The sequence below is a fragment of the Suricata suricatta genome, chromosome 1 (assembly GCF_006229205.1).
Source record: "Suricata suricatta isolate VVHF042 chromosome 1, meerkat_22Aug2017_6uvM2_HiC, whole genome shotgun sequence".
Lineage (NCBI taxonomy): Eukaryota > Metazoa > Chordata > Mammalia > Carnivora > Herpestidae > Suricata > Suricata suricatta.
The window spans coordinates 116,265,229-116,278,360 of record NC_043700.1 but is presented as its reverse complement, the minus strand read 5'-3'; the positions used below and the strand labels follow the sequence as shown (position 1 = coordinate 116,278,360).

Below are 13,132 nucleotides of genomic sequence, written 5' to 3'. Positions count from 1 at the left end.
TCCTTGCTCACACTCTGTCTCTCTTTATCTCAAAAATAAATAAAAAACATTTAAAAAGTTAAAGAAAAACAACTGTTCCTTTAAGAAAATAAATAAAAATAAAACATTAAGATTTTGAGGGTAGAGATGTTAGAATAAAAATTTGCATTTAATTTCACTTCCTTCTGGAAACTAAAACTACAGTAAAGGGAAACTTTTTAAAAGGCTTAAATATTCAAGGAAAGGGAATAAAGGAAGGAAGAGAGGATGACAAAAACATTTTAGGATCTGGGAAGAAAGACAAACAGTAACTAACTTAGCAATACTTTGATATCTAAATCCTGAATTGGAAAGCCAAGAAGTAACCAATTTGCTCTTTGGAAACTTCAAAAGGATCAAAATTTGGTGGTATTAAAATATTATTCTCAAGATCATACCATGCACACTTTCAGATCACAATGCTATGAAACTTGAAATCAATCACAGGAAAAAGTCTGGAAATCCTCCAAAAACATGGAGGTTAAAGAACACTTTACTACAGAACAAATGGGCCAGTCAAGCAATAGAGAAAAAATAAAAATATATACATATAGAGACAAATGAAAATGAAAATACAGCAATCCAAACTCTTTGGGACACAGCAAAGGCAGTCCTAACAGGAAAGTACATTTCAGTCTAGGCCTATTTTAAGAAACCAGAAAAAGCGCACATTCAAAATCTAACAGCGCACTTAAAGGAATTGGGAGAGGAGCAGCAAGAATACCCCAAATCCAGCAGAAGAAGAGAAATAATAAAGATTGAGGCAGAAATAATATAGAATCCAAAAAAAAAACAAAAAACAGTGGAACAGACAAATGAAACCAAGAGTTGGTTTTTTGGGAAAAAAAGTATTGATAAATCTCTAGACAGGCTTCTCAAAAAGTAAAGGGAAAACACCCAAATAGACAAAATCACAAATGAAAATGGGTCTATTACAACCAATCCCTCAGAATACAAGCAATTATCAGGGAATACTATGAAAAATTATATGCGAACAAACTAGACAACCTAGAAGAAATGGACAAATGCCTAAACACTCACTACCAAAATTCAAATGGGGAGAGATAGAAAATCTGAACAGACCCAAACTAGTGGAGAAATTGAATCAGTTATCAAAAATCTCCGAATGAATAAGAGCCCTGGGCCAGATGGCTTCCGTGGGGAATTCTACAAGACATTTAAAGCAGAGTTAACACCCATTCTTCTCAAGCTATTCCAAAAAATAGAAATAGAAGGAAAACTTTTAGACTCATTCTATGAAGCCAGCATCTCTTTGATTCCCAAACCAGACAGAGATCCAGCAAAAAAAGAGAACTATAGGCCAATATCCTTTATGAATACGGATGCAAAAGTCCTCAACAAGATACTAGCAAATTGAATTCAACAGCATATAAAAAGAATTATCCACCATGATCAAGTGGGATTTATACCCGGTTTACATGGCTGGTTCAGTATTCACAAATCAATCAATGTGATCCATCACATTAACAAAAGAGAGGATTAAAAACTGTATGATCCTGTCAATAGATGCAGAAAAAGCATTTCACAAAGTACAGCACCCTTTCTGAATAAAAACCCTCAAGAAAGTCAGGATAGAGGAACTTAAACATCATAAAAGCCATTTATGAAAAGTCCACAGCTAATATCATTCTCAATGGGGGAAAACTGAGAGGTTTCCCCCTGAGATCAGGAACACGACAGGGATGTCCACTCTCACCACTGTTGTTTAACATAGTGCTGGAAGTCCTAGCATCAGCAATCAGACAACAAAAGGAAATAAAAGGCATCAGAATTGGCAAAGATGAAGTCAAACTTTGGCTTTTTGCAGATGACCTGATACTCTACATGGGAAACCTGACAGACTTCACCAGAAGCCTACTAGAACTGATTCATGAATTCAGAAGTCGCTGGGAACAAAATCAATGTACAGAAATCAGCTGCATTTTTATACACCAATAATGAAGCAAGAGAAAGAGAAATCAAGAAACTGATCCCATTCACAATTGCACAGGAAACCATAAAATACATAGGATAAACCTAATCAAAGATGTAAAAGATCTATATGATGAAAACTATAGAAAACTTAGGGAATTGAAGAAAACACAAATGGAAAAACATTCCATGCTCATGTATCAGAAGAATAAATATTGTTAAAATATCATTACTACCCAAAGCAATCTACACATTCAATGCAGTCCCAATAAAAATTGCACCAGCATTCTTCTCAAAGCTAGAACAAACCTAAAATTTGTATGGAACCACAGAAGACCCCGAATTGCCAAAGTAATATTGAAGAAGAAAACCAAAATGGGAGGCATCACAATCCCAGATGTTAGCCTCTACTACAAAGCTGTCATCATGGTATTGGCACAAAAACAGAAACATAGACCAATGGAATAGAAAGAGAACCCAGAATAGGACCCACAAATGTATGGTCAACTAATCTTTGACAAAGCAGGAAAGAGTATCCAGTGCACAAAAAGACAGCCTCTATTAAACAATGTTTTATGTTTTTTTATTTTTGAGAGAGAGAGTGTGAGCAGGGTGTTCAGAGAGAGAGGGAGACACAGAATCTGAAGGAGGCTCCAGGCTCTGAGCTGTCAGCACAGAGACTATCGCGGGGCTCGAACCCACGAACCATGAGATCATGACCTGAGCCGAAGCTGGACACTTAACTGACTGAGCCACCCAGGTTCCCCCAAAAGACAGCCCTTTTAACAGATGGTGCTGGGAGAACTGGACGGCAATATGCAGAAGAATGAAACTAGACCACTTTCTTACATCATACACAAAAATAAACTCAAAATGGCTGAAGGACTTGAATGTGTGACAGGAAACTGTCAAAACCCTAGAGGAGAAAGCAGGAAACAACCTCCTCAACCTCAAACGCAGCAATTTCTTACCTTAAACATCCCTAAAGGCAAGGGAATCAAGAGCAAAAATGAACTTTTGGGACCTCATCTAGATAAAAAGCTTCTCTGCACTGCAAAGGAAACAATCAAGAAAATTAATAGGCAACTGACAGAATGGGAAAAGACAGTTGCCAATGACGTATCGGATAAAGGGCTAGTATTCAGAAATTACAAGGAACTCACCAAACTCCACTCCTGAAAAACAAGTAATCCAGTGAAGAAATGAGAAGAAGACATGAACAGACACTTCTCCAAAGAGGACACCCAGTTGGCCAACAGATATATAAAATGATCCTCAACGTTATTCATCATCAGGGAAAAACACACCAAAAACCACACTGAGATACCACCTCACGCCAGTCAGAGTGGCAAAAATGAACAAAGCAGGAAAATATAAATTCTGGTGAGGATGTGGAGAAACGGGCATCCTCCTACACTGTTGGTGGGAATGTAAACTGGTGCAGCCGTTCTGGAAAACAGTGTGGAGACTCCTCAAAAAATTAACAATAGAACTCCCTTATGACCCAGCAATATCACTGCTAGGGATTTACTCAAGGGATATTGGAGTGCTGATGCATAGGGTCACATGCAGCCCAGTGTTTATGCAGCACTTTCAGCAATAGCCAAATCATGGAAAGAGCCTACATGTTCATTAACTCATGCATGGATCAGGAAGATGTGGTTTATCTATACAATGGAATTCCGCATGGCAATGAGAAAGAATGAAAACTGGCCATTGGTAGCAACGTGGATGGAACTCGTGGGTGTTATGCTAAGTGAAGTCAGGCAGAGAGGGGCCAATACCATATGCTTTCACTTTCAAGTGGAACAGGAGAAACTTAACAGAGGACCGTGGAGGAGGGGAAGGAGGAAAAATAGTTGGGGAGAGGGAGCGAGACAAATCTTTAGAGACTCTTGAATACTGAGAACAAACTTGAGGGTTTATGGGAGTGTGGGAGAGAGGAAGGGTGGTCATGGGCATAGAGGAGGGCACTTGTTGGGATTAGCACAGCGTATTACAGGGAAAGCAACTTGACAATAAACTATAAAAGAATAAAATATCTGAAATTTTAAAAAATCATCAAAGTTAAAAATATTTTTAAAGGAAAAATTTCATTCTGTTTCCTCTCTTTTTCTTTCTCTCTTATTCCTTTTTCTTTTTCTTTCTTTTTCATTTATTCATTCATTCATTTAATCAAAACCTGTTTATTGGGATAGTTTCCTACTTCTCTTCATTCAGGGTGCTTTTAGTGCTGCTTCCATCTGAAGGAATACCCTTCTGTTAGCCTTGCTGTTCTTCCCTTAGACTGGCAAAGAACTGTAGAGCAGCCAACACACAAAAAATTCCTTTTGGGCATGGCCAAAGACAGTGGTGATTTTGTAACATCCTGGGCACTTCACATATATTTACTAGGAGCTGGAGCTTTGTACCAGGCATTTATTTTGCTTCATCTTCCCCTCCTCCAGGGCGGGTTGAAGAGGTCCTTCATGAGGGTCATGTTCTTGTGGAGAGGTTGTGACTGCTAGAAAGCCCTTTTCCATGCTTTATTGTAACTACCCCTTCCCATGTAAGCAAAAGACTATTCTCTGGAGAGACAAAAAATAGGAAGTTTGTCATCTGGGAACAACAGACTAAGTTGAAGTCACGGGTACCAGAGTACCAGTCCAAATATAGATTACATGAGAAGAGATACACTGATGGTGAGAACCCCAAAGTTTTCTCCCATTTGTCCTGTAGAACATAGGCTTAAAGAGCTATCTGACCACACTTACAGATAATCTTGCAGTCAACAAGACCACACGTAGTCATAACTCCTAATCAGTTTTTAAATCCCAGTTTTTTTAAATTTTCTTTTATTTTTTTCCTCTCATGGTAAGTGTACCCCTTAGTACCCTTCCCCTAGTTCCTTCATTCCCCAAACCACCTCCCCTCTGGTAACCATCAGGTTTTTCTCTATAGTTAAGAGGCTGTTTCTTGGCTTGTGTCTCTTTCTTTGTTCCTTTGCTCATTTATTTAGTTAATTTAATTCTAACATGGGTGAGGTCACCTGGTATTTTTCTTTCTCTGATTGACATACTTCGTATAGCATTATACCCCCTAGATCTATCCATGGTGTTGCAAATGACAAGATTTCATTCTCCTTTTATGGCTGAATAATAGTCTAATAATATTCTTGAACCATTTATCTTTATTTTTTTTAATTTTTAACATTTATTTATTTTTGAGAGACAGAGAGAGACAATTTGAATCGGGGAGGAACAGAGAGAGAGGGAGTTACAGAGTCCAGAGAGAGAGGGAGTTACAGAGTCCAAAGGAGGCTCCAGGCTCTGAACTGTCAGCACAGAGCCTGATGCAGGGCTTGAATGCACGAACTGTGAGATCATGACCTGAGCTGAAGTCAGATGCTCAACCAACTGAGCCGCCCACTCCTCCTGACCATTCATCTTTCAGTGTACACTTGGGCTGCTTCCATAGTTTGGTTATTGTAAATAATGCTGCAATAAACATAGGAGTGATGTATCCTTTTGAGTTAATGTTTCCATGTTTTTTGGGTAAATACCCAGTAGTGTGATTCTTGGGTCATAAGGTAGTTCTGTGTTTAATTTTTTGAGGAATCTCCATACTGTTTTTCACAGTGGCTGTACCAATTTGCATGGTTCCTTTTTCTCCACATCCTCACCGACACTTATTTCTTGTGTTTTTGACTTTAGGTGTGAAATGATAACCCATTGTAATTTTGATTTGCATTTCTCTGATGTATGATGTTGAGCATCTTCTCATGTGTTTCTTGGCCATCTGTATGTCTTTTTTTTTTTTTTTTTAGGAATATCTGTTCATGTTTTGCCTATTTTTTAATTAGATTATTTGTTTTGGGGGTATTCAGTTATTTTAGTTCTTTATATATTTTCGATACTAACCCTTTAATGGATATGTCCTTTGCAAATATCTTCTCTCATTCTGTAGGTTGCCTTTTAGTTTTGTTGATTGTTTCTTTCACTGGGCCAAATCTTTTTATTTTGATGTAGTCCCAGTAGTTCACTTTTGCTTTTATTTCCCTTGCCTCAAGAGACAAGAAAAATGTTGTTACAGCCAATATTAGAGAAATTACTGCCTTGCTCTCTTTTAGGACCTTTATAGTTTTAGGTCTTATGTTTAGGTCCCTAATCCATTTTGTGTTTATTTTTGTGTATGGTAAAAGAAAGTGGTACAGTTTCATTCTTTTGCATATGGCTGTCCAGTTTTTCCAACATCATTTGTTGAAAAGACTTTTTCCTATTGGATATTCTTTCTTCCTTTGTCAAAGATTAATTGACCATATAATCAGGGGTTTGTTTTTAGGTTTTCTGTTCTTTTCTGTTGATCTATGTGTCTATTTTTATGCCAGTACCCTACTGTTTTAATTTTGTAATTAGTTTGTAATATAATTTGAAGTCTGAAATTTTGATGCTTCCAGTTTTGTTTTTCTTTTTCAAGCTTTAGCTATTCAAGATCTTTTCTGGTTCCATACAAATTTAAAGATTGTTTATTCTATTTCTGTGAAAAATAGTGTTGGCATTTTGATAGGGATTGCATTAAATGTGTAGTTTGCTTTGAATAGTATAGACATTTTAATTATAATGTTCTTGTAACCCATGAACATGGAATGGCTTACCATATCTTTGAATGATCTTGAATTTCTTTCATCAGTGGTTTATAATTTTCCGAATACAGGTCTTTCACCTCGTTGGTTAAGTTTTCTTCTAGTTATTTCATTGTTTTTGATGTAACTGTACATGGGATTATTTTCTTAATTTCACTTTCTCCTGCCTCATTCATAGTGTATAGTAATGCAGCAGATTCCTATACACTGATTTTGTATCCTGCTGCTTTCCTGAATTCATTTCTCAGTTGTAGTAGTTTTTTGTTTGGGTAAAGTCTTTAGGGCTTTCTATATATAGTATGTCATCTGAAAATAGGGAGAGTTTTACTTCTTCCTTACCTATTTGGATGCCTTTTATTTCTTTATGTTGTCTAATTGCTGTGGTTAGGACTTCAGTACTGTGTTGAATAAAAGTGGTGAGAGTAGAATCCTTGTCTTATTCCTGACCGTAGGGGAAAAGCCCTCAATTTTTCACCATTGAGTATTAAGTTCACTGTGGGTGTTTCATATAAGGCTTTTATATGTTGAGCTATGTTCCCTCTAGATTTACTTTGCTGAAGGTTTTTAAACTGAATGGATGTTATACTTTGTCAAATGCTTTTTCCGCATCTACTGAAATGATCATATGATTTTTATCTGTTCTCTTACTGATGTGACATATCACATTGATAGTTTTGCAAATGTTGAACCATGCTTCCATCCCAAGAATAAATCCCACTTGATCATGGCGTATGATTTTTAAAATTAATTGTAGGATTCAGTTTGCTTAATGTATTGTTGAGGATTTCTGCATCTATATTCATGAAGGATACTGACCTAGAGTTCTCTTTCATTGTAGTGTTTTTTTATCTTACTTTGGTATCAAGGAAATTCTGGCCTCCTAGAATGAATTTGGAAGATTTATTTCCTCTTCTATTTTTGGGAATAGTTTGAGAAGAGTGGGTATTAATTCTTGTTCATATGTTTGGTAGGGTTTGCCTATAAAGCCATCTGGTCCTGGACTTTTTTTGTTTGGAGTTTTTTTTTTATTACTACAATTTCATTGCTGGTGATTGAAATTTTTTATTTCTTCCTGCTTTAATTTTGGTAGGTTATATTTTTCTATAAATTTATCCATTTCTTCTAAGTTGTCCAATTTGTTAGCATATAGGTTTTCATAATATTCTGTTACAATTGTTTGTATTTCTGTGGTATTGGTAGTTGTTTCTCCTCTTTCATTGGTAATCTCTCTCTCTTTTTCTTTAATGAGTCTTGGTAGAGGTTTTTATCAATTTTGTTGATATTTTCAAAGACCCACCTCCTGGTTTCATTGATCTGTTTTATTGGTTTTGTTTGTTTCTACATCATTTATTTCTGTTCTCACTTCTATTGTTTTTTTCCTTTTGTTGGGTTAGGCTTTTGTTAGTTCTTCTATATCCTTAATGTGTAAGGTTAGGTTGTTTGAGATTTTTCTCTCTCTTCTTGAGGTAGGCCTGTGTTGCTATATACCTCCCTCTTAGAGCCACTTTTGCTGCATTCCAAAGATTTGGGACTATTGTGTTTTCATTTTTATTTGTTTTCATCTAATTTGTTATTTCTTCTTGGATTTCTTGGTAGACCTGTTCATTGTTTACAAGCATGTTATTTAACTTCCATGTACTTGTGTTCTTTCCAGATTTTTTTCTTGTGGTTGATTTCTAATTTCAGAGCATTGTGGTCAGAAAAGATACATGGTATGCCTGATTTTTTTAATTTGTTGAGATTTCTTTTGTGACCTAATATGTGATCTGTTCTGGAAAATGTTATATGTCCATTTGAAGAGAATGTATATTTTGCTGTTTTAGGATGAAATGTTCTAAGTATGTCTTTTACATCTGTCTGGTCCAGTGAGTAATTCAAAGTCAATTGTTTCTTTGTTGATTTTCTGTTTAGATGATCTGTCCATCGATCTAAGTGGGATGTTAAAATCCTGTACTATTAGTACTCTTCTGTTACTACTATTACTAATACTAATCTACTGTATTACTACTGATAAGTTCTTTTAAGTTTGTTATTAGCCATTTTATATATTTGGCTGTGCCATGTTGGGTGCATAAATATTTACAATTGTTATATCCTCTTGTTCAATTGTCCCCTTTATTATTATATATAGTGTCCTTCTTTGACTCTTGTTACAGTCTTTGTTTTAAAATCTATTTTGTGCATTATAAGTATTGCTACCTCAGCTTTCTTTTGACAGCCATTTGTATGATAAATGTTTCTCTACCCCCTCACTTTCCATCTGCAGGTGTGTTTTGGTCTGAAATGATTCTCTTATAAGCAACATACAGATGGGTCTTTTTTTTTTTTTTTTATAGATGGGTCTTTTTTTTAATTCACTCTCTCACCCTGTGTCTTTTGATTGGACCCCTTAGTCCATTTACATCCAGAGTAATTATTGATATATTTGTATTTATTGCCATTTTGTTACTTGTTTTGTGGTTGGTTCTGTATATTCCCCCAATCCATTCTTCTCTTGCTCTCTTTCATAGTTTGTTAGCTCTCTCTAGTGATATACTTAGATTTCTTTGCCTTTATTTTTTACATCTCTATTACCTACTTTTTGACTTGAGATTACCATTAGGTTTGTATATAACCTCTTCTGTGTATAGCAGTCCATATTTTGTTGGTGGTTGCTTACATTTGAGTCTATTCCTCACTTCTCTCCCCACCACGATGTTAATATATGGTGTCATACTTTACATCATTTTATTTTATGAGTTTCTTGACTGTTTTTATAGAAATATTTGTTTCTACTATTTTAATGTTTTTTATTTATCATACTCTAATTTACAGTCTTTCCTTTTTCATTCAGAGTCTCTTTTAATATTTCTTGTAGAGCTAGTTTAGTGGTCATGAACCCTTTGAGAAACTTCTCATTTCTTTTTTTATTCTGAATGATACCCTTGCTGAGTAGAGTGTTCTTGGCTGCAGACTTTTCCCTTTCAGCACTTTGAATATATCATCATGCCTCTCCCTTCTGGCCTGCAAATTTTCTGCTGAAAAATCCTCTGATAGTTTTATGGGGTTTTCCTTGTTTGTAACTCTCTTCTATTCTCTTGCTGTTTAAAAATTTTTTCTTTTGATCACTACTTTTTGCAGTTTAATTACTGTGTGTCTTGGTATGGACCTCCTCAGGTTTAATTTCTCAAGGGAATCCATGCACCTCCTCAATTTGGATATCTGTTTCTTTCTCCAGATTAGGGAAGTTTTCAGCTATTATTTCTTTAGATAAATTTTCTGCACCCCTTATCTCTCTCATCTTCTTCTGAGATCCCTATAATGTGGTTGTTATTACTTGATGTAGTCACTGAGTTTCCTAAGACTCTTCTCAATTTGAACAATTTTCTTCCCTTCCCTTTGTTCAGCTTCGTTACTGTCTCCTGGATCATTAATTCATTTCTTTGCTTCATCTAACCTGGTATTTATTTCATCAAAACCATTTTTTTTTATTTTTAAATTTATTTTTGAGAGAGACAGTTTGAGCAGGGGAGGGTCAGAGAGACAGAGACACAGAATCTGAAGACAGGCTCCAGGCTCTGAGCCAGCTGTTAGCACAGAGCCTCACAGGCCTCGAACCCACAAACTGCAAGATAATGACCTAAGCTGAAGTCAGATGCTTAACTGAATGAGCCACCTAGGCGCCCCTCAAAACTACTTTTAATTTCATTTACTGTTTTCTTGATCTCTGATTGGCTCTTTTTCATCTCTGTGTTAATGGTCTCACTGATGTTCTCCATTCTTTTCTCCACTCTAGTGAGTATCTTTATGATCATTAAATTCTCTGTCAGGCAAATTATTTGGTATCTGTTTCATTTTGGTCTCTTTATGTGGCTTGATCCTGTTCTTTTTTCAGGAGATGCTTCTCTGTCCTATCATTTTGTCTGACTTTCTGTGTCTGTTTCTGTGGGTTAGGAAAGTCAGCTCTACTTCTCTTTCTCTTAATGAGAATAGTCTTCTGAAGAAGAGGTCCTGTAGTGCCCTGCAGTGCAGTGCCTGCACTTCAGGAACCATGTCTTACTGTGTTGCATGTGCTCTGCTGTTGAGTCTTGGCCTCTTTTTCCTTCATTCTAATTATCTACAGAGTCTCTCTATTGTATGCATTAAGGTGTGTGGGGTCAGGTTATGAAATTAGACCTACCCCTGCTGGGACTGAGGTCCTGCAAAATGAGCAGGTCAGGAGATATTGGCAGAGTTTGTACTGGTTTTCTGGGTAGGGAGTGGATAGCACTGGGATTGAGGTGAACTTGACTGGGAAAGACAGATCTTGACTAAAGTGTTGGGGAGAGAGGCTTGGTGCAAGCAAGTTAGGTAAGGAGTGTGGAAGCCTCACTGGTTCCCACAGGTGGCTGTTGTTTATGTTGTAGGGCAACAAGGGAAATTGTGCCTGCCTGCTACTTTATTCCTGAAGGGGGGGTCTCTCTATAATCCTTGTCTTTTCTGGCCGTGCTCTGAGATGAGCAAATTGCTCTCTCTGCACCTGCCCGCATCCCCCCACCCTCTATCTGCCCTTGGTGTTGTTCAAACTGCTGGTTCTACACTGTATCTGCACAAGCTGATTGTCATGCTGTCTCTTTAAGGGCAGGAACTCTGCTTTCTAATGCCTTCTGGGTTCTCCCAGAGCTGAGCCTCCTGATTTTTAAAAAAAGTTCTAGGCTTTAAGTCCTACTGGTTTCAAGAACTCATGGAATTGGCCCCTTTCACTTTCAAAGGCAAATATTAGAGACTCGTCCTCCCTGTTCATGGGCTCTTTGTTGTGGAAGGTCTGTTTCTGCCCTTCTCTGCACCACCAGTTCCCTTTCCACCATCGATGGTCATGGTTTGTTTCCCTTCCAGACCTCATCTTCTTTGCATCTTCACCCTTCTCCCTTCTTTGATGTGGCCTCTTCCCTGCCTTTAGTTACAGAGTTTGTTCTCTCAGTCTTCAGAATTTCCTGGATTATTTACACTGATATGGGTGTTACCTAGTTGTATCCATGGGACAAGGCAAGCTTATAGAGTCCTGCTACTCTACTGTCTTCCCAGCCAATTTACATTCTAATTTTTAATCAGTATACAGAGAATGAGGGAGGTGAGGATAGCTTCTAATGTGAAAGATAATGAAATAAATAATAGAAAAAAGCATTATGAAGAAATAGAAACTATGCAGGGGAAGAACTAAAGGCTAATATCTTCAGATAAGTTAGAAAAAAATACTGTGAGCATGAAACTGTAACAGGATGCTATTTTTAAAGAAAGGAACAGAATGAAAAAGGCTGAACATTAAAAGCACAATAGTAAAATGAAAGACAAATATATGGAGAAATAGTTACAGAAGTAAAGTGAAAAACAAGAAGATGAAAAATATTGATCGGGAATTGAGCCAAGAGTTTTAGAAAGAGATAAACACCAAATAACTCACATATCACAGTACTAATGTACATAATTTTCCATGATTGAAAGGGTCTGTCAAATGCCTAGCCTCAGGGATAAAAATAGGCCCAGATCATGGCCCATCAGTAATTTTAAAATACGACAGGGGCACCTGGGTGGCTCATTTGGTTTAGCAGCCAACTTTTGATTTCGATTCAGGTCATGATTTTACAAGTCATGTGATCAAGCTTCATATTGGGCTCCACACTAACAGCACAGAGGTTGCTTAGGATCCTATCCCTCTCTCTGCCCCTCCTATACTCATTCTTTCTCCCTCTCTCTCTCCTTCTCTCTCAATAAATAAATAAGTAAACTTTAAAATGGGACAAAGAACATCTTATAAACTTAGATAAAAGTTACATAGAAAAGACTGTAAATCACTTGACATTAGATATCTCAAAACACTGGCATCCAGAAGAAAATAGAGTACTGCCTTCAAAATTTGAGGGAAAATTTTTTCCAATGTAGAATTCTATACCCAAACTGTCAGTCAAGTGTGAAGCTATAATTAAGACATTATCAAACATGAGCATCTCAGAAAATCAGTGTCCTATACACTTTTCCTCTGGAAGACGCTGAAAATGTGTTCCATCAAATAAGGGATTTAAATTAAGAAAGAAGACGACATACGAGTCAGGAAACAAGGGATCCAACAAGAAAACATGAATTCCTAATAATATGATAATATGAGAGTCCCAAACGGCCTGTTTTCAAAGAACAACTGGTCTAGATTGGAACAAGTCAAAATGCTGCTAGACTCACAGTTGGGGTAATTCTTGGAGGAGATGAAATGGATTAAATACCTAAATGAGCTTAGTAAGAGAAGATCAGACAACCGATAGAGAACTTGGAGTTTAATTAATATTAAGTACTAGACAACTGATGGAAAGTTTGGAGTTGAATTAATGATAACTACATAGAAAACTAAGCAAAAGAAAAAAATAATCCCAGAGGAAGTAAAAGTAATTCTAGGGAAAATGAAATACTGTGTTCTTTAAACACTAATTATTTATATAACCAAAGTATGGTATAATTACATTGTGAAGATACGGGGGTATGATGGAGAGAGGGGAACAAAGAAAGCTAAGACCTCATCATTTTTATTGGAAAGTAAATTAAAAAATACCTAAA

The 13,132-nt window shown here is 36.6% G+C and overlaps 1 protein-coding gene and 1 pseudogene across 9 annotated transcripts in view; one reads left to right on the top strand and one right to left on the bottom strand.

Moving 5' to 3' along the window:
* RAP1GDS1 (Rap1 GTPase-GDP dissociation stimulator 1) overlaps positions 1-13,132 on the top strand; it is a 170,994-nt gene that overhangs the window by 120,008 nt on the left and 37,854 nt on the right. The gene's annotated exons all lie outside the window — the stretch shown is intronic.
* Positions 4,178-4,429, bottom strand: LOC115294943 (annotated as a pseudogene).